At 56.3% G+C, this 21,143-nt stretch overlaps 1 protein-coding gene across 8 annotated transcripts in view; it reads left to right on the top strand.

Moving 5' to 3' along the window:
• The window catches only part of Bcor (BCL6 corepressor), a 121,540-nt gene that overhangs the window by 60,497 nt on the left and 39,900 nt on the right, over positions 1-21,143 (top strand). For 2 of the 8 annotated variants that reach the window (XM_052739699.1, XM_052740124.1), the window contains exon 1: positions 17,275-17,530. The exons of 2 other annotated variants lie outside the window; for them this stretch is intronic. The gene's annotated coding sequence lies outside the window, so the exon portion shown is untranslated. Of the gene's footprint in view, positions 1-9,033; positions 9,258-17,272; positions 17,531-18,339; positions 18,965-21,143 lie in introns of those variants that run through there. 4 more of the 8 variants (XM_052739888.1, XM_052739957.1, XM_052740044.1 and 1 more) reach the window with 4 other exon arrangements.

The following is a 21,143-nucleotide window of genomic DNA, read 5'->3' on the forward strand; positions in this document are numbered from 1 at the left end:
GAAGGAAAGAAACTCCTTATATGATATTTTCAGCAGTTGGTAAGTGGCCAGATGACCCAAGAAAGATGTGATTGGACAAGCTATGTAGGATTTGGCCCCTGAAGGCACTTGGTTTGAGGAAACAGTGCAGATGCATGGCTGAGAAGTATGAAGTTAGGGGAATCCCTGTGGCCACACACTTTTCTTAGATTAGCCATATATAGGTTTTTTTTTTGGGGGGGGGGGGGGCGGGGGAGGATTCTAAGACCTTTAGTTTCCTCGGCTATAAAGTAGATGGTAGTGTGTAGCCACAGGGTTATTAGGGGGCATAAGTGAGCTTGCAAGGAAATGTACCTAGTAAAGAATTGGAAGGGAGCGAAGGTCCTCAATAAACAGTAGCTATTTTGGCCGGGCGGTGGTGGCGCACGCCTTTAATCCCAGCACTCGGGAGGCAGAGCCAGGCGGATCTCTGTGAGTTCGAGGCCAGCCTGGGCTACCAAGTGAGTCCCAGGAAAGGCGCAAAGCTACACAGAGAAACCCTGTCTCGAAAAACCAAAAAAAAAAAAAAAAAAAAAAATAAAAAAAAAAAAAAAAATAAACAGTAGCTATTTTTATCCTGGACGAATTATTCAAACAGACTTACTTGCTATGAAGCATAGCACAGTGACACGGTTCCTGTTAGGGGGTCAAAGGCATGGAAATGGGAGAAAAACCTCAATGGCCCAGTGCCAGTTATGACCAGAGCCACACTGATGGCTCCTGAGGGTCTTGAGGAGGAAGAGCCTACATTTTTGGGCACCAGCTGAGTTGGCTGAGCATGGTGGTGCACACCTGCAATCCTGGACTGTACAGGGAGACCCTGTCTTGGGTGGCCAGGGATAGACCAGGCATACTGAAGAGGTCTCTGCATTTGATTTTGTCTTGCTCTTGGCTAAGGGCCCCTGCTATCACCTCCTGGGGATGAGAAGACTAAGACTCTCAGGGCCTCCCAGAAACATGCACACCCAAGTAAGTCACTTGGCTCCTCTGACCAACAAAGAGCTGCGTGTATTCATCTCGTGCTCCCGTGGGTCTTTCCAGATGGTATTAGCACTTCTTGCCTTGTACTTACTTCACTTTCCTAATTACTTCTGCCTCAGTCTTCACCAGCACCACAGACCCACTCCCTGCACATTAGCACCACCCCTACAGCTGTCTTGCTCTCTTGAACTTGCTTTAAATTTCTGACTGTGCTACAGAATAACAATGTATCAGGCATTCAGTCATCCATTCCATTCATTCACTTATGTTACATTCACTCATTCTTTCATTTATGTTTTTGAGACAAAATCTCACCATGTCAGCCTGGAACTCACCATGGAGGCTGGGTCACCAACCTCCACCTCCTAAGTGCAGCATCACACTGAGTCTTTGTTTTTGTGAGACAAAGTTTCATGTGGCCCAGGCTGGTTTCCAGCTTCCTATGCAGCTGAGAATGGCCTTGAATTTTTCTGGGTGGTTTTTTTTTTTTTTTTTGGTTGTTGTTGTTTTTGGTTTTTTGAGACATTGTTTCTTTCTGTAGCCCTGGCTGTCCTGGAACTAGCTCTGTAGACCAGGCTGGCCTCAAACTCACAGAGATCTGCCTGCCTCTGCCTCTGGAATGCTGAGGTTAAAGAGACCTTGAATTTCTGATCCTCCAGCATCCACCTTTAGAGTGCTGGGATTACAGGAGTGTGCCGTACCCAATTTTTTTAAAGTGTGTTGCTGGGGTTGCTGGGGATAGAACTCGGGGCACTATACTGTGCCAACTGAGTGACATTCCCAGCCCTTGTTTGAGACAAGGTCTACTTATGTAGACCTGGCTGGCCTTGAACTTTCGATATACCTGTGATATACCCATCTCTGCTTCTCAAGTACACACCATTCTCATCTTACTCCTTCATTTTTAATATATATTTATATATATAATCTATGCGTGGTAGGTATCATGACAGGCTCTAGGAAGACACAGTCTGGAAAAACAGCAACAGAAAGAGCCTAATCGGGAGCTAACAGTAGGCCTGCTCAGATGATGAGCTAGACTGGGACAAGCAGTGAAATGGTAGAGAACAAGTTGCTAGGTCAGAGAATGCAGGTTTGTTGGTTTGTTTTTAGAGCTATGACCACCGCGCAGTCCAACCTGGACTGGAACTCGACGTAGCTCAGGCTGGCTTCAAACTAGACGTCCTCTTGTTTCCCCCTCCCAACAACTGATGTTACAGATGCGACCACACACCTGACTAAGAAATTTGAATTCTGTTTCAGGTATGATGGGAACTAATGAGATATGTGACATGCTGTGTGTTTGCTTTTAATTTTTAAAATTCACTTACTTGCGTATGTGTCCCTGAACGCATGTGCAGCACAGCACAGTGGAGGTCGGAGGACAACTTTCGGGAAGTCAGTTCTTTCTTTCCACCACAATGGTCATGGGACTAGAACTCAGGGCGTTAGGCTTGGCGACAAGCGCCTTTAGCTGCTGAGCCATCTCACCAGCACCTAGTTGGTTCATCTTTTGAAACCTGATGTTCCTATGTAGCCCAGCCTGGCCTTGAACTTATAATCCTTCCTACTTCCTAAATACTGGGATTGCAGATGCTCACCACAAAGCCCAGATGGGACATGTTGCAAAAAGGTCGGTCTGGCTGCTGTGTGGAGGATGGATTTGGAGGAGCATGAAAAATGGTATCTGGAATTAAAACCCTAGGGAATCCAGGCAAGAGAATGTGGTAGCCTGGCCTATAGTTGATGTGAGAGGTTGAAATCTAGGTAGAATACTGAAAAGTAGAATTAGTTCTGTTTGCCAGAGTGCTGCAGGGAAGCAAGGTAGAAGGTAGAAAGAAGGGTTATTCTTGTGTAGGGTTTTGTGTAGGTCTGTGTAGTGGGGTGATTAAGAACACGGGACTCCAGACAGAGGGCTGCCTGTATTTGAATCCTAGTGGCACAGGACACAGATTCCTGTGAGTGTTCTGAAGTCCTTCACTTCAGTTTTTCATCTGTGGCCCATGAGCAGTGTCTCCCTACCTTACTGGTTGCAGGAATTCATAGACAATTTATATCGTGTGCTTTCTTACCTTAAAACCAGCGTGTAAAGGTCAGCTGTGGTTACTAAGCTGAATATGGATGCCAAGGTGAGATATCTGCTGTTGCAGTTTGATATGGGGGCCTGGAACTTGAAGGAAAAAAAAAAGCAAGAATCATCAAGTGAGAGGTATTTAAAGCCATAAACAGATGAAGTTTGTCAAAGTGGAGGGAAGTATCCAGGCCCAAGATCACTGCAGGAGCAAACAAGTGCCCAGAAAGAAATTGAAGGTGACTCTCAGCCTGTACAAAACTCCTGTATATTCTGCTACCTGGAAGTCAGTAAAAGGGAGCAGTTGGGGATTGGGGTTAAGGGGTGCTAAGTGCCTCTGGGAGGTTAAGGAAGACAAGGATTGAAAAAGCTGGGTGGTGGCACACACCTTTGATCCTAGCACTCAGGAGGCAGAGGCAGGGAAATCTGTGAGTTCAAGGCCAGCCTGGGCTACAGAGTGAATTCCAGGACAGCCAGGATTATGTAGAGACACTGTCTCAAAAACAAAACAAAACAAACACTCCCGGACTCAGCCTGAAGGAAGTATCTGGTTCCCAGTACTTTCTACAGAATACCTAGGGAGGATGGATAAAATAGTGTGATAAATGATGATGGATTATACAATGAAGTTCCATGAACTTTGGCACAAACAAGGACCATTTCCCTATGCTGATAGAAAGTCATCTGCTAACTGTCTGTACCTGTAAATCCAGCTGCTTGGAAGGCTGATACAGGATTGCTTGAAGTCAGGAATTGAAGCCAGCTTGTGTAACCTAAAAGGACCGCCCCCCCCCCATATTGGCAGCTGCAAGATGTAGCAATAAGTTTTCCTGGATAAAGCTCAGAACAGTTTATGCAAATAAATGTGGGTCACAGGCACTGTTAGAGGTCTATAATCCACCCCCAGGGGAAGCACAGGATACTTGGGGGAAGCTCCCTAACCCATGCTTAAAACAAAACAAAACAAAACAAAACAAGAACTGCAACATAACTATGCACACAGCCCTGTGCCTGTTTCTTTCCTTACCCACGGACCCTGAAGTTTTCCCTATCAGTAAACAGAGCAGAACATTTGATGCAGGTGCTATCCAAATTGTTAACAATTAATTACATTGTTTGAAATCCTATGCTTTTATACCCAAAGCTGTGCTTAACCAGTATCTTCATTAGAAAGGAAGGAAGGAAGGAAGGAAGGAAGGAAGGAAGGAAGGAAGGAAGGAAGGAAGGAAGAAAACGAACTTCAAAACCAGTAAATAAGAGTAAGGAAATCAGCCTGGTGTGTGGCCCAGGCCTTTAATCCCTGTACTAAGGAGGCAGAGGCAGGCAGATCTCTGAGGCTGCCCTGGTCTACATAGTGAGTTCCAGTACAGCTAGGGCTATGTAGAGACTCTGTCTCAAAATGAATGAATGAATGAATGAGTGAAGAATGAAATGAAAATGTTATATGGGTGTAGGTATCTCTTTCAAGGGGTCCAGCTGCTTGGAAAACAGACACATAAGAAGCAAATCTGTGGCCCTGAAAGAGATGTTGTGTCACAGGAGATGCTTTGAGCAAAGGGACACTACAGAGCCCTAACAAAGATGTCTTAGAATTGGAGATGGGAGACTGCTAAGAAGAGGCTGGGGTTTATTTAAGCAGGTGTAGAGGCGACTTTAAAGCAATAGAAGGCTGTTCTGGGTGCTGTGGTGACATCAGGATGGGTGGTTGGCTTTCAGCAAGATAGGTAAGCTGTTTTTACAAGTTACCTGCTGCAGTGCTCAAAAGTGGTTAAGTTTGCCACTAAGGTACAGGATCTGGGGCCGTGATAAGACTTTAGTTTGTGTATGTATGTGTGTGTGTGTGTGGGGGGGGGGGAGAATTGTCTGAAATTTGTGTAATTTTTTTCCCATAGGAAATGACATATGTCCTGGAAGGCTTTGGAAAAATTGAAAATAAATAAAAAATCCCTAGAATTTATAGTCCTGATGGTTTTGCTGATGGTCTTGTAAATTGTATATTTAATCAAAGGCACTCGAATGCTGCTTCTTTTTTTTTTTAACCATTGAAGAGCCATTTAAATGTCAACATAAGTGATTCGCTCCCAAATAGTGCTGTTTAGACATTAGTTCCTCTAATAGACCATAATGATTCATAAGGAGGCATTTCTCGACTCTAAATTGTAGGCCTATTGAAATATAAATTAAGATGATAAATAATTTGACCTTACCTGAGAGTACTAAGTATTTACACGTGTCAAATACGAAATTACCCTGAATATCAGGGCCCCTAAAAAGGCAGCCTTCGTCTCAGTAAATAAAACGGGTTAATGAATTTCCCTTGGAGAGCGGAGAAAAGGGGGAATGCACAAAAGACTTTGCTCCAGGGGCTCGGCCTTCCCAGACTTGCAGACTTGCAGTGGGCTAGGGACAGGCGCGGGCCCGGTTCCCGCTGAGCGCCAGGCGGGTGCTGGCCGCCCTTGGAGCTCGGCGCGATCCCCTCTCCCCCTCCTTCCGCAACGCCACTGGAGTTTCAAAACATGGAGTTTCCACAGGAACTTTGCCAGGCCGAGCTCGCAGCCCTCCCAGGATCCCGCAGCGATATATTCGCTGCAGCCTCCCAGCTCCCCCTCTCCGCAGACAGTGTTGACCCGGCGGCCACCCAGCGCAAAGCTCATCTGCCCGGTTCACTCCCCTAGAAGACGCAGAGCTTCCGGGGCCCCGGCGCCCCTGCTCGGGTCCTGCAGAGATGATTGCGCCTTCCGTGGAGCTCCTAGCCGAGCCCATCCGCTGAGCCAGTGTGCTGGCCCGGGGTTTGGGACTCTAAGGGGCGGGAGACACCGAGGCGATCGAGGCCGAGTGGGTACGCCGGCTCCTCGCGCTGGGGTTTGGTTTTGTTTTAAAGCCGTGTTGCGCGCCGGGGTGGGGGGAGAATGCACGCGGCGGGGGCGGGGGGGGGGGATGTAGCACCTTGTCAATGAAAAATTTCCTGCTCACAAGACTCAGCTTGCAGTTTCTGTCCTGCCCTTGAACTGACAAGTGGATCTCCGCTAGGAGAGTCCCGGAGAGTCTCGGCAGGCGCACGCGGGGGTGGGGGTGGGGGGCCGCGGCGCCGAGGCCCCGGGAGCTGGCTGAGCTGGGCCGCCGCCTGCCCTCCCGTTTCCCCGGCGCACTCGTGAGCTCCGAGCCGAGCGGTGACTAATCTGTGGCTCCGGGCCTCTTGGCGCGCAGCCCGGGCTCGCCTCCCGCCCCCTTGTCCCTCCTCCTTCCCCAGCCCCTGCACGCAGAGCTCCGCGGGGTGAATCGTGCGGGCCGCCGCCGCCTTGCCGGGAGTGTGGGTAGCGGCTCGAGGCGGCCGACTCGGGAGCCGTCTCCAGTCGGTCTCCTTCGACCCAAGCCCCGAGTGTGCGTGTGTTTCCTTCCCCGTAAGGCACTTTAATCAGCATTTCCTCTGTGCAACCGAGGAGCCAGGGCGAACTGGGGCTTTTTAACCCTTCGCGTGCCAGATCCACTGAGGGCTCCAAGAGGAGCATGCCTCGGGAGACAGGTCCACTCGATCAGCTAGGTTTGGCAAAGCCGGAGTCGCGTGAAGCCCGGCTGGATCCGGGGAACTTGCCCCAGTACGGCACACTCTCCTAGGGACAGCAGGCTGCTAAGCCCGAAGCCAAGGGGCTGCGCAGTAACCCAACCTGCCCGGCGAGGCGCCGTGCAGCTTGAAAGGCCCAGCGGGCTAAGGCTTCTGGAGGAGACCGAGAAGACCTGGAGGAGCCGTCTTCAAGCATCCTGTCCGCTGGCGCGGGGATGCCTCGCAGCCCAGGGTAGGGGGGCCTTGCTCGAGCCCCACGCACCGGGCTCTGCCACCGCCCCCTCCCTTGGCCTGGCCTCGCTAGGGAGTTAATGATTGATTTACTGGCTCCGGGAGGCCGGCGCCCTCCCAAGCTATTTGTCCAAGCTGAGGAGTTGCTGGAAAGAGGTGCAAAGGCCTAGAGAGCGGCGGTCGCCTAGAAGGGGAAGCCAGGCTACCGACGGGAAGGAGCGACCACTTGGTTAGCTTCCACTGGGAGATTCTAGCCGTGTCCGCGGCGAACCCGCGGGAGGCCCGGCCTGGACGAAGAAGGGTGCGTTGGGAAGCGCCACAAGTAAAGGGATTGGCAGCTGGTGATTAGGCCGCCCGGTTTTATGAGTCATAATAGGCCGCCCGCCTGGCCCTCAACCTGCCCGTTGTAGACTTGGTGTGCTGGGCCCAAGCCATGCACTACTCCCGGCCGCGCGGAGGGGAATGCTCCGGGGGGCCCTGGGCGCCGTAAGCGGCGCACAGGATTTCCTCTCATTTCTCGTAGAAGGCAACACAAACACCCTAAATCAAACTGCTCCGACAACCGGAGGCTCCACACAGACACATCAATAAGGATTTCGCCTCCCGCGTTCGAACGCACTGAAACACTTGTCCTATTTTTATGCAAATGACACCACACAAATAGATCTCGCAGGCCCAGGAGAGGGGCGGGAGGAGGAGGGACGCCGGCGCCCCACCAGGGGGCGGTAGGGGGGGGGGCGTCAATCCCGCACCTCGGGGCCCGCGCTGGCTCGGGTGCAGTGGGGCTGGCACTAACCGGGAGGCCCGCCCCGCGTGCGGTGGCTCCCTGCCAGCGCCGCCTAGTCGGCCGCGTCCCCAGGCTGCCTGCAGAGGCGGATTAGGGAAGGAGCGAAGCGAGCCTGTGACTAATCGCGGGGCCTCGGACCGGAGCACCAAGGCCATGTGCGACTGACAGGAGCGACACTAGCAGAGGACACGGCGACGCCTCGCTTAATTGCAGGCTTAAAAAATTGCCGCCTGAGCAGCTCCAGTGCAGAAAGCCACAACATACGCGTGGGTCTGGGTCTGGGGAGTGCGCCCTGGGGGGAGGGGGTTGTCCAGATTTCTCGCCTAAAGAGAAGAAGGTTTGGCATCTCCTGGACCGTGGGAGGTAGTTCTCGGGTCCCCCACTCTGCAGGGTCTTCCCAGGGGGCATGCTGAGCGAGTGTGGGTGAGGTGGCCAGTCACCAGGAGTAGGGTTTCTATCATTTGTCCCTTGAGTCTGTGCTTCCCTCTTCTAGCCCCAGACCCGATAAAGGAGGCCTACAGTAAAGGGTAAGATTACAGCGTGCCTTTTAAAAATAAGAACCACACACTCAACACTTTACTTCGCTCCTCTTCTTTATCCACCCATGGAGATACAGGCTCCGAATGACCGACCAAAGGAAAGCCAAGTCAAGTAAAAGCAGCCGAGGAGCAAGGTCATTGAGTGCCAAAAGTCTGGGGTCACAAACAGGAACCCTGGTCTCTTCGAAGGCCCGTGGTCACAGTCCCTGTGGCCCAGGCTTCCTTTCTGGAGCCCCAGGGCCTCTCAAGAGAGAAGCGTCGGCGGGGCGGCTGGTCTGTGAGTGGGGGTGGGGGTAGGAAGGCAGTGGCGGGGAACCCTGCAAGAGAAGTTTCCACCACGCTTTGGTCTGTTGCTGCCAAAATCCCCTGGCCCCTCCCCGCCCGCACTGCCTTCCGTTGCCACCACAAGTTTGGTTTAACGAGAGAGCTCGGGACAAAAGCAAACCTTTTCTATAGACCCTGAAAACAAAGGGGAAAGAGACGCGCGAGGCCGCAGAGAAGCGTCTGCTAGCGTAATGGTTCCAGGCCCGAAAGCAGAGCATTAGAACTGCAAAAGCCGCGCGGGCGGGAGGAAGTGCGAGGCGGGAGGCGGGAGCGCGGGGAGGGCGGGCGGGGGAGGGGCGCTGCGCCATGTTTCCGTGTCACCCGCCGAGTCGCCGGCGCTGGGCTCGGCCGCCAGCTCCCGCCTGCCTCCATAACAGCAGAAAGCGTGCGATTAGCAGCCAGACAGGCGGGGACTCCGGGCCCGCGGGGCCGCCGCACACGCCGCCCCGCGGCCCCGGCCCGCGCTCCCCTCCCCCGCCCGCCGGGTAATCCTCCTCCTCGCTGCAGCGCTGTGTGCACTCTCATTAGAGCAGGGTGGCTTTTCTCTGCGCACTCGCTCGGCTCCCGCTGGCAAAACAACGCCTTCCCCGGCCGGGCCCTGGGCCAGGGAAGTCGGAGAGGGCCGGACGGGGGCGGGGTAAGGCTGGGACAGCCACGCAGGTTAGCTCCGCCGCCCGACCCGGGGCATGCAGAAGATGGGGAGGACCCTTTGGCCCTCCCCCACGCGCAGTGGCAAAGCCGGAGGTCCGTACCAGACTCTCTGTCCCTCGGGAAAGGGGGGGGGAGATGCTGGTGCCATCCTGACCTACTGCCGTCCGCGGCACGAGGCGAGAATGCGTGGGGCAGATGAGTGTCTGGGTTGAAGAGCGGGGCGGGGGTGGGGGCGGGGTGGACACTGGGGAAGGTCCCCACAACTGGTTTTTGCCCCATGCGATTGCGAAGGACCTCTTAAGGCCAGAAGCTGGATTTCAGGTGTTGTTGCCCTAAGACCCTCAGGGGGACCAGTGCCCTCCCTCAGCAAGCCTTCTGGCTTTGGGTTTGAGCGCCCAGAGTGGGTAGGAAACGGGGCAGGATGCGACCCCACTGCTGTGGAGCCCCATTTTCTGTTCCGCGATCTCTGTACACAACAGTAGGCAGCTTTCCCCAGCACCATGCGCCCAGCTGCAGGGCCCGGAGCAGGTGTTCCTGCCTGGCCGGAGTGGCTGGCGGCTCCGCGCCCCTCCTGTCCCAGCTGCGGGGCCCAGAGAGGAGGGAGGGAAGACGTGGTCGTGGTGCTGGTTGTAACTGAGGGACGTCTCACCGGACCGCGGGGAGGGCCCTCCGTGCTTAAATGGGGATATTCCAGGCTGCGGACAGTCGCCGGGAGCCAGGAGGGATCTGGGATGACGGGCGGCCAGCTCCCGTCTGGAACTGCCCTGGGGGCCAGAGCAGGCAGTCCGGGGTGGCGGGAGGGCTTCCGGTCCCCGTGACTGCGGCGGCGGGGCGGCCGGGAAGTTCCCGGCGCGGCCGCGAGGAGCACCCTCCCCCAGCTGCCGCCGCCGCCGCCGCCGCCGCCGCCGCTCTCGGAGCGGCGCCCTAAGAGCCTCTGGGCGTCTGGCGATGTCGCCTTCACCTTGTGCCGAGATGGGGGCTTTCAGGGTGGTCCCCGGCCAGCCCCCCCACGGGGAGGCAGGGGGTCTGGGACCCCGCCGGAGCAGCCGCTCGCCTCCCAGCCCCTCCTCGCCGCGCCGCTGCTATGGCGGGCACGTGAAGCGCGGCTCGGCGCCGGGAAGCGGCCTGGCCCGCCGGCTCGGCTTCCCCACGGGTCCAGGAACGCGGAACCAAGTCGGGCCAGGTCCCGCGGAGCTCGCTGCAGCCCCGTACCCCCTCCCTGCCCGAACCCGGCCTTGAGGCCGTGCCAGACGGCTCGCCCGAGGGGAACTCGAGCTGACTAATGGGACGCGTGTGGGCCTCCTGAGAGGCCCGGCTGTCAGCAGATGCCCGCTCGCTCTGCGCTGACGCCGCGGCCAGGCTCTTCGGGGAAGGGCAAGAGGAGGGGTTTCCCCGATCGGTGGTTTCGGCTCCCTGGGGACAATCCGGCTGCGGCTGGCCCTGGGCTTTGGGTCCCGTAGCCTGGCCCCCGGCGGGCAGACTCAGGGAGCCTGGCTCCGGGCTGCCGACTGGAGAAGGTGCCTGAGAGAGCTCTGAGCTGGTGGTGGGCAAAGGCTCAGCTCGGCCTGAGGGACTGGCCTCCTTTGCAGCTTGCGATCTGGGGCCAGCAGTTTGGCTGGGGCGGGGGTGGCGGGGATTTGCAAGCCATCCTGAGTGCGTGGACCTCGATAGCAAAACCTTCAACAAATAGAAAGTCTTCCGGAAATCCCTCAGTGAGGAAGAAAGGATTACTAAAACTCCTGGAGAGTCCAGTTTAGCTGGGAGTTCTCAGGGTCTGGGCTGTGTGATGCCTTTTCCTCCCTTTACAGGGGCTTGTGAAAATCAGCAGAGTTTCTTATTATTTCCAATTAACAGCCACCTCATTGTTGACTATATGACCCTCCCAAATATAGCTACCTGTTTAGTTTCAACACATCGGCTTGATGGTATAATACAAACATAGGCCAGTAACTAGAAGAAGAAAACTGCCTTTGCAAGCTTGTGTTGGATGCAGAATAAATCCTCATCACGTATCCATGGTTTTATTCAGTTTAATTACACTAGAAATCCTGCCCCCCCCCCCACGAGAAAGCCTGAAACCCTGCAGTAGAGGTGTGACTTTTCCTGGGGATCCTCGCCATTGGAGAGAGGTTGCTGGTGGAAGGGAGGTGGGTTTTAAATGTCACTTCCAAATGAAAACGCTTTCCTTCGGCTTTTTTCTTTTTTTGATGCAGTTTTCGAAAGGAGCATTTTTTCGAGATAAGAAGTGACCGATCAAAATCGCTGAGGGGAGGTTGTAAGCAGCCGCTTTGCCCCAGCTTAGCCTTATCTTATCTTTCACACTTGCATGGCGGAAAAAAATTGGCTTATCTTTATCCCCACCCCCTTCTCGCCTTAATTGCTAAAAAACACTGGTGTGTTAAACGGGCAGGAAGGAGGTCTCTGGAATGTCAGTAGAACAGGAAGATTCAAAAAATGTGGGGTCCTGGGGGAAAGACGGCGACAGAACTTATTCTTTCCCTTAGGCCTTTCTTGTACAGTGCAGAGGGTCCAGTCCCAGCTGGAAGGCACCGTGACCAGATTTCTTTTTTAAAAGAATGAAACAAAAACGCGTGTGGCTTTGGCTCAGGCACCTTCCCAAGGCCTCTTTTTCTCAGTACCCTGTTTACCAAGCTCTCCCCTTCATCTCCACCCCAAACTGTCACTGGGTCTCTCCCTGACACCTCCACCTTCATCCTCTCTCTTCTCCACTTCTCCTCCGTTTGGGGGGGGTGGGGGGTAGCGGGCGGGATGCGAGGCTGGGACGTGCAGCCTGCTGGAAATCATTAAAATATATGCGGGTGTCTGCAAACACACACTTTTAAATCATGGCGTTTCCCCTCCACGCTGGTATATTTAAACTCCAGAGCTTGCTGGATCTCCTCCCTCTCAGTCGTTTGTCTGTGTCACCGACAGGCCGCTAATGGCCAGGCTTCCAGGCGCTGTGCATTATGCATTAGCCTCCCCCTACTGCTGCCCCACGCGGAAGGTTCTGTCAGGCCTCTCCCAATGCAAACCACTCTGCATCCCTGCTCCCCTCCATCGAGGCACGGGGGCTGTAGGGTCGCCAACAGACTGGGGTGTGGGGAAGCAGGTATGCTGGGGGCAAGGACAACTAACTATCTATGCCCCTTCTCTTGAGCTCCCACGAATCCCCGCCCCTACGCAGGGTAAAATATGCACTAGAGGGCCTAGCTAAACAAGACCCCTGGCCTGGAGGTAGTATCAGGGTTGATCTGTAGGAGTATCCGGCTTTGACGGAGGGGCGGGGCCCTTCCCCGAAGCCCCCGCCCCCCCATACCATCTGGTCAACACCCAGTCAGTCGGCCTTTGGCAACAGTAGTGTGGACGGTGAGATCCCAGAGTTCAGCGCCTGACCTAAATGTAGCCTAGACCAGGAATTTCCTGATGTTGTTTCTGTGAACCACGCTGGTTCTGTTCTTTGGGCCTTCCACCTCCAAACAGCCTAGAACTCTCCAAAGGCAATTATTCTGTCCAACCTCAAATCCAGCAGTTTCCTGCCCAGGAAGGCAGCTCTCTTTAAATATTTCACAATTAGTCAAATCCTTAGGGTCAAGGATAGGCTTCCAATTGTTACTTCATCTGAGTTTTAAAAGGAAGACAAGAGGGTGAGCTAGATTGGTCTCCCCTCACCCCCACCTCAGCCTGTGGGTTTTGTTGTTGTTTTTTTTTTAAGTGCCCCTGGGTAAACCTGGAGTTCATTTACAAAGTGACTGGAAGACTGGAACACTGTAACTGTGGGTGTTTGCATGCTTTGAAAAGACAGTTAACATTAACAGGATACTTCTCTCACATTACATTAACTAAAATGTATCATCTTTACCATTCAAGTGTGGAGTATTCCAGTAACTCCAATATCTTAATGCCATAGGCCAGAGAACACCCCCGGAGGAGGCGTACAGAACTAGGGTTTCTAGTCTACACATACCTGTCATAAATGAACCCCAACCATGCACACAGTTGGGAACCCAGAGTACCCCTAATTGCAGGTAGGACCTAATGACTGGATGCAAGGCCTTACTCCAGGCTTAGGGGTAGCCCGACTGGTGGAAGCCTGGCAGGTCTTGTAGTCAGCAGAATCCGAAAAGGGCAGGCAGGTTTCAAGTTTGCTCCCAGAAGCTCCAATTTGCTTTTCCAGTTACAGAGCCTGCTTAGAATCTGCAGCAGGGGAAGGCCTGGGAGCCTAAAGTCCAGCCATATGTTGTAATCACAAGACCTTTTCTTGGGGTGGGGGGGAGGAGATGAGGCCAGTGGGGGAGGGGCAGCCTCCGCAGCTCCACCTCGGAGTACTTCTCATTTCCTTGCTGATTTATTTTTCAGCTGGCTATGGGGCCTCCCCTCCCTTGCGCTCACTTGCTGGTCCACTCCATCTATTCCTCTGCTTTCGTTGAAATCCTCCCCTTTCGGAGGGCAGGGGATATTGGCGGCCTGACACCGGGTCAGTTCCAAAGGGACGTGGAAGAGGGCAGTTGAGAGAACAGAGGAAGAGCCAGACCTTGAGCATCCGAGGTAGACCCCGGGGCCCCTCGGGATCTGGTAGCGACCCCCTGAGTAAGGACACAAGATGGGACTGCCTTTCAACAGCTTTCTCTTCACAGGCAACAATTCCCACTAACCAGGCCAATAGGTGTGACTTAGGGGACCTGGGGAAGATCTCACATTTTAATTCTCAGTGAATCAGAAACACACACACTGCGCGTGCACCTCTTAGGACTTCCTTAATAAGATATTTTTTAAAACCCCATGGAATTGGGAAAGGCATCCTAGGAGATGGAAGAGAAAGCCTTTAATCCCACCAGCCCGTTGGAGAACACCGTAGAGTCCAGAGACTCCCTTAAAGGAGAGGGGGCTACTGCCACAAATTACGTCAAAGGCAAATTTACTGGCCTGTTTGTCTCCAGCATCAGATTTCCCAAGCATTCAGCCCTCTCTAAGGCCCCTTCACCCTCACCCCCCCCCCCCATTCACTTTAGTTCTAGGACTTAAAGTTAGACAAACAGACCCCTTTGTCGGCTGTCTCTGGAGGCCCTAGGATTCAGAGAGGCCTCGGGGCCCGTGCTCGGCTCCTGGGTTTTCCAAAAGTTCTGGACAGTTAAAGTGACTCGGACTCTGGGAAAAGCCTGTTCCTGGGAGAGTTGGGAGGTGAGAAGAGGGGGAGAGAAGGTGGCTGGGCATCGAGCCAGGGCTTCTGTGGTGCAGGCCGGACGAGCCTGGCACTGCTCTTCTGCGCACCCAGGCCAGCCCTCCTGCCCAGCCCACAGCGGCCCAGCGGCCTTTCTGCCTGGAACCGCGTTCAGAGTTTCCCCCACAAATACTCAACTCCAGCTTTCCCGGTTATTTTAGACTTGTTTTGAATAAAAGGAGTCGCTTCATAAAGAAATGTTGCCACACCACACAACCAGCGGCCTTTCCCCCAGCTGTGTCTGTAACTCGCATGCGTTCAGTCTAATAACTTTTAATGTCTAGCCTTAAAACGTCTTTATAAAAAATAGCTTTACAGCATAATAGTCCAGGTGTCTTTCTGCTTGTTACAGGAGATTAAAAAAACGTGTAGATTAGCTTTCAGAGACCCCCCCCCCCCCAGAAAGACCAGGAAGAAAAAGGGCATGCATTCCATTCTGCAGGCGCGGGTCCTGGACGCATTAGCAGCCCAGCATGGCTAGGCACAGCTCACCGGCCTGCCTGCCTGTCTTTTGCATCAGTTGTTACAAGCAGCTCTGGAGCATGAAGATTTAATTCTGCTCGAAGTTTCGGGTTTCAAACGGTAGAGATGTTTCACTTCTGCTTTGAGAAGGGCTGTTTTTATAACTATGTGCTGAGAACTAAAACAGAATGAATAAAATTGCACCTAATATCAGTCCCACAGTCAGTAGTGGGCCTCATTTTTAAAAGGGAAAATATCTTCTAGCTAGAGATGATTTTGGCCTTGACCTTGACTTAGTAATCAACTTGAGATGCTTTTGATTATTTTTTTGGCATGTGGACGCTCCAGGATATTTAAAAACTTTCCGTGTGGGTTTACTAGCCACTTCCATTTCGGACTTTGGTTCTCATCAGGCCTGCACCATCCTGCCCCTAGGCAGAAGAGATACTCCACCCCCCTTCCCAGAATCAAAAGACCCCATAGAACCACCGAATAGGGTCACCTTTGGCCTCGGTGTCAGAGCTCCCAGCCTGGGTTCCCTGACTTCCCTTCCCGCCAGCTTCACGGAGCGGAGCTGGGTTCGCCCTTGAGGCTCTGCGCTCCGGGGAGGCCGGAACCTCGCTTCTCGGCTTCCCCCTTTCGCTTGCCTGCCCTTCCCCCTTCTGGCGCCCAGAGCTGCTCCGGGTGCGCTCTAGAGGCTCAATACGTGTCAATTGAATTGAACTGCTGCGGGCGCAGGCTGTACGCCGCCGCCGAGCCCGGATCTGCACGACGTTACCGAGTGGAAATTTATGTGCTGAACGGTGAAGCCAAAAGTTGTTCCCGGCCAAGTAAAATAAAACGCGGGAGATACTCTCCCGAGGCCGAGGTGAGAGAGGAGGGCAGACCCTCCAGCCATCGGAGGTCCGGACCGGGAAATGCTAAAGAACTGGGAGGAACTCAGCCGCATCCCAGTTCCCTTTACGGTCCTCCCACCCCCTGATGCCCCCAGGAGCAGCCTCCCCCCCCCCTCGACAATTCCCACACAATCGAAACGTCCGGGGGGGGAGGGTGGTAAGGGCGCGCGGAGTTAGGACGCGGAACGGCCACTGTTGCCGGTGGTGGTGTTTACGTGTAGCTCCTGGGGGAAGAGGGGGCGAGGTGGGGTGGGTGGACGCCCGCGAGCACTCAGGCTCTGCTGGGCTGGGTCTCGGAGGGGACGCGAGGCCCCGAGAGCGCAGCACTGGTGGCGAGAGGCGGCGGTGGCGCCTGCCTCTGGGGTTTGACAGCTTTGGCTGAGAGGAGTGCGAGGCGCTTTATGGTAATTGCGGTCCTCCACTGGCCTTCTGGGTAGCAAGGGGAGTCTAGGCGCGCAGCAGGGAAAAGCCGCCCCCGCAGCCCCCCATTCTTCGGGCTGGGGATCCATCCGTTGGCCGACCTAGCCGTTGCCGTCTCCCCAGTCGGTCTCCACTCCCCTAGGACGTGAGCCCCGGCTGGGCGTGAATAGCCAACTCGGCCCGAGCTGGGACGGAGAGGACGGTGGAGTGGGGGGGGGGGGGTCGACGACACGACTCCGCCACCCAGGTGGTTCGGGGTTCGGATGTGTTGAGCCCCCCGATGCCCCCGGGTGGGAATCGGTGAGGGCCGGGGGAAGTCGGGGGGAACCTTTCCCGGGGAATCACCCCCTCCCGAAACCCCACCGAGGAGGCGCCGCAGCGGAGGGCGAGCGGAGACTGGGGAGCTCAAACTTGCGAGAGCTGGAGGCGGCGGCGGGCGGGCGGGCGGCTGTCGCCCGAGCGCTGCGCCTGAGGGGGGAGGGGAGGCGGCTGTTGGGAGGGAGGAGGGCGGGCGGAGGGAGGGGGAGGAGGAAGAGGAGGGAACCTGGGAGGGGGGACGCGTTGGGATCGCGGCGTGCGGCGGCAGACGGAGCCCGGGCTCCCAGCGGCAAGGTGAGGCAGAGCCGCGCTCCGGGCTCAACGGCGACCGAGCTCTTCGGCCGAGGGGGAGACGCGCCGGAACCCAGACCACGACCGAGAGCGGGAGCGAGGCGGGCGGCGGCGGCGGAGGGGGAGCACGCGAGCCGCCGGGCCGAGAGCCCGAGCCGCGCTGTCGCCGCGCGGGGACGACTTGGCCAACACACTCGCTCACACACACACACACACACACACTCACACACACACCCAGCCCGAGCGGGCGCTCGCGGCGAACCGTCAACATGGCGCTGGGGCTCTTGCCCGAGCGCGGGCGGCAGCGGCGGCGCGGGAGCTGCTGAGGCTGACGGAGCCCCAGTCCAGCCGCAGGAGGAGAGGATCGCGCGGGGCCGTCGCCACCTGCCCTGAGGCTTGCGGCCCGCCCCGCCCCGCCCCACCCCCACGCGGCCCAGAGCCCACCCCTCCGCCGGGCCGACCCCGAGGGCAGCCGGCTGGCTGCAGAGGGAGACGGAGGCGAGCGAGCGAGCGGGCGAGCGCGGCGCCGGCAGCGGGCTGCGGGCAGCCGGGGAAGGCAAACTTTGCTGCTTGCTGCGCCTCCCCGGCCCGGCTCCTTCTCCGCTCCTTAACGTAGCCGTCCTCCCCCGACCCCGCACACGTCCACCCACCCGGCCAGCCGCCCCCGGATCCTCCTCGCCGCCTGGACTCCGCTCCGGGGAAAACTTCAAAGCTCCGGATCGCAGGCTCCCTGCCTACTTCCCGACTGGGGATTTCAGGTCAGTGCCCAGAACACCTTTCCCCGGGGAGGCCGCGGGCGGGCCGGCGCACGGGGGGACTGCAGCCGACCCCGTCCCTCGGGACTCCCACCCTCAGAGGGTTTCTCCTCCGACTCCGGTAGACCCCCGTCGGGAGGTCTAGCTACCTTGCTCGCTTTCGTTTTTACATCAGAACTGTAAGTTATTAAAAATGCAGCCAACCTAAGCGGCCCCCCGCGTGGGCACCAGGCGGGGGAGGGACTCGGCGGGGGACTAGCCGTCCCCCGAGGGGGCTCGGAGGACGGGGAGTTCAGCGAGTGGAAGTTTGCAGCCTCCGTGTGTCTGCGCGGGAGCGCGGTCGTCGCCGAGCGTCGGGAGTCAGGCGCGGGGTGGGGGTTGGGGGGGGAGTGCTGGGCTGGAAGCTGGGAAGCTCGGCTCGGCGTTACCTCGCTAGCAGGAAGGGGAGGCGGCGGGTTCCCGTCTGCTTTCTTTTTCGACTCGGAAAAGAACTGTAAAAACCCCCAGCCGCCGCCGCCGCTTCGTCTGGCCTCTCCAGGGGCCGGCGGTGCCTCCGAGTGGAACGACGGCTTGTGCGTGCGCTAGTGTGTGCGGCGGGCGCCTCGGACCGAGCCGAGCTCTACCTGCCGTCGTCGCGCAACTCCGGAGGGGAGTCCCGGGTTTGGTTTTTTTTTTTCCCTTGGCTTGCCCCAAGGCGTGAATCACGTGGATTTAGGAGGAAAAAAAAAAAAAAAACTACTAGGAATCCATGGAGAGCCGGAGATTCGGACTGGGCCAGTCCGCGGGCCTGCCCGGTCCGCTGCTTTGTTTTGTAAATGTTCTTTTAAGATTCTAAATTCGACCCCCTCCCATCTTGTCCCTTGGGGTGGCGTCCTTGGGGTAGGTTCTAAGTTCCGAGCCCTCGGAGCGGGGTTTGGACTGCTTGTGTGGGAGCAGGGACGGGGCGGGGGAGCGAGCAGAGCCCCCAGCCCTCTGATGGGCAGTGGGGAGCCTGGTGGGAGCCCTGATGGGCGTGTGAAAGTCTGCGGCCGGAGGAAGTTGGTCCCACTCGGAGGGCGGGCGACGCGGAGGCTCTGGGCGAAGAGGAACTTGCGCACCGGGCGCGATCCTCGGCTGAGGCGGGGAGGGCGAGGCGGCACAGGGCCAGCGCTTGGAGCAGGCGGGAGGCTGCGCTGCAGAGCCGCCACCAACCCGGGGGCTCAGGGCGGTGGCGAAGAGCGCCTGCTGTTTACGAAGAGAGCCTAGGAGCGCCCTGTACTAGGGCGGCTAGTGGCACGTGTAGTCCCGGCGGACTTCGGGCTGCCCGGTTGCTCACGGGAACACGGACCCACGTCCCGAAGACGACCGAGCTTGTCCGCTTTTAAGCCGAGGCCGAGCGAGGCTTAATTTGCTGCTAATGAATCTTTTCCAGAAGTCCGCGACCTCCAGCTAGGCGTTGTGAGTGCCCGCGCGCGAAGGCGCGCGCCGCCGGCGTCTAGAGGGTGGGGGTTGGGGGAATGGGAAAGCCAAGAAGGAACTGGAGGAGGGTTATGTTTATTTAAAAACAAACCTCAAAAAGAAACCAGCGCTCTTCAAATAGGTATTCGTACTGCCTGGTTGCGTCTAGACTAGACAGTCCGGGGTTTTAACTGTGTAACCCCCTCGCGCACCCTTATTGAGAGAAGGCTAGGAGAGGAGTACTGCTATTTGGTTCTAAGGTTAGTCCCTTGGGCGGAAAAAAAAATTCTTAAAAATGGACCGGGAGTTAAAAAACAAAAAACAAAAAAACGAGGAAATAGCCCACCCCAGAAGGTGGTGGGTGGTGAGTAGACAGACTTGGGTATTTCTAGCCATCTGACACTTCCTGTGGCATTGGAAATGGACACCACCGGGAGAGATCGACCTGTACAAGGTGCTGGATTCGGTTCAGAATTGCTTGTGTGGAAGGTATTTTAATTGTCGACCTCAGAGACGTTTGTATGTGGACACTTGGGAAATACTCGCTTCTCGGCCCTTCCCGCTCCATCCCGGACTTGTTACCTAGTCTGGGTTGCAGTGTTGGCTCTGGTGTTTATTTTGGGTTGGATTGTGTCGCGTAGAACTACGCGGAGGGGTGATGATTAATATGCCGTCCAGGTTTAATCTGAGGCTGGCCTTCAGTGCTAGAGTGTACACTACGTACAGGAATTGCCTGCGGTTAGGGGATCACGCGGGGCTCGGTCACCAGGCGTTGGGCGGGTAGGTCTGGACTGGGGCTCGATCAGCGCTGTCCTTTGAGGCGCTGTCACCAGTAGGTGACTGAGAGTTAATTAGGAAGTGTTCTCTGGATCAATGGGCCGCACAGCTCATTAGCGATTCTCTCCAGCCCTTTGCAGGGCCGGCCTAGCCTCCGCCTCCCACACAGCCCGGGCCCCCGCGGTCCGGGCTGCGGAGAGTGCGGCTGGGAAGTGGGGAGGGGTGGTCAGTGAGGGACAGCTGGCGGGCCAATATAACTTCGCAGGGCGGCGCGTTGCGTGCGGCGCCGCGAGGTCCACACAGCCCGCTCTTTCTTCCTGCTCGCGGTCGCCTCCACTGTGTCTTTAACTCGCTTTAGCTGGCTTTGCTGCCTGGCTGCTCCTCCCCGCCTCCCTCGCCTATCTCTTGTTCTTTAAGCACGACGCCTGTGCTCCCCGCCCAGTTTGGGATTAGACAAGATAAAAATAGGACTGCCCAGCGCGCAGAGCTGTGACTGTGCCCGGGTAGCCGGGCTGGTGCGAACGCAGTGGGTAGGGTCTGGGGAAGACTAGCAGGGCGCTCGGGGCGGCCTGATTCTTATTGGACCCTCACCCGCTAGCCCGCAGGCGCCGTCACGCTCGCTGGACTCCGTCCGCTGTGAACCGTGCGGGCCAGGGGGACCTGAACGGGGTCTCCGCGCTCTCGCGGGTGTTGTTGGTGTGCGGGTGATAGATCGGTCTAGACAGGCATGCAGACTCCCTCCCGGCTGAAGGACGGGGGAGGGGGCCGGCAGTGGAGATGGCAGCAGACTCCCGAGAGCGGCGAGCGAGCGAGCAAGCTAAAGCTAGCCTGCGGGGGCCCAGCAAGCCGGGTAGAAGGCAGGTTGCGGGGGTTTCTCTTAACCCTTTAAGTGCGGCAAAGAGTTTGATGGGGGAACAGTGACGAGTCTAGTAGAAGTGACTGGAAGTCGAGTGGTCCGCAGGGGTGTGGGCCTTGAGGTCTAGACCTACTACTGTTTTTCTTTCTCTTCTGTGTGTGCATCCGCGATTCTTTCACAAATCGCATGCAGCTGCTAGATAGTAACTAGCTTAACCCGGTACTCATGGGGGGGGGGAGCTATGAACACAAAATGGGCACCCTCACTTAAGGATCTGAGTTGAGAGCAGGCTATGAAAACCTGTTTCCCAGAGGAACTGGCGTGTGTAGGGGAGACTCAAAGTGAGAGAAGGTAGTTGGGCAAAGGCTCTGACCCAGCCAGGCTGCTGCCTATTAAAGGCCCTGAGCCTGAAATGGCAGGCCAGTAAGGACAGTATGTATGCATTGGAGGGAGAACACAGCATTCCTTGAGCTGTCCATATATAAACACTTAACCATGAACTTGTGAACAGTTATAATCAGACATGTACAGGGAGACGATCTAAAT

This window comes from Peromyscus californicus, unplaced genomic scaffold (assembly GCF_007827085.1).
Source record: "Peromyscus californicus insignis strain IS unplaced genomic scaffold, ASM782708v3 Scaffold_10__1_contigs__length_136768540, whole genome shotgun sequence".
NCBI lineage: Eukaryota > Metazoa > Chordata > Mammalia > Rodentia > Cricetidae > Peromyscus > Peromyscus californicus.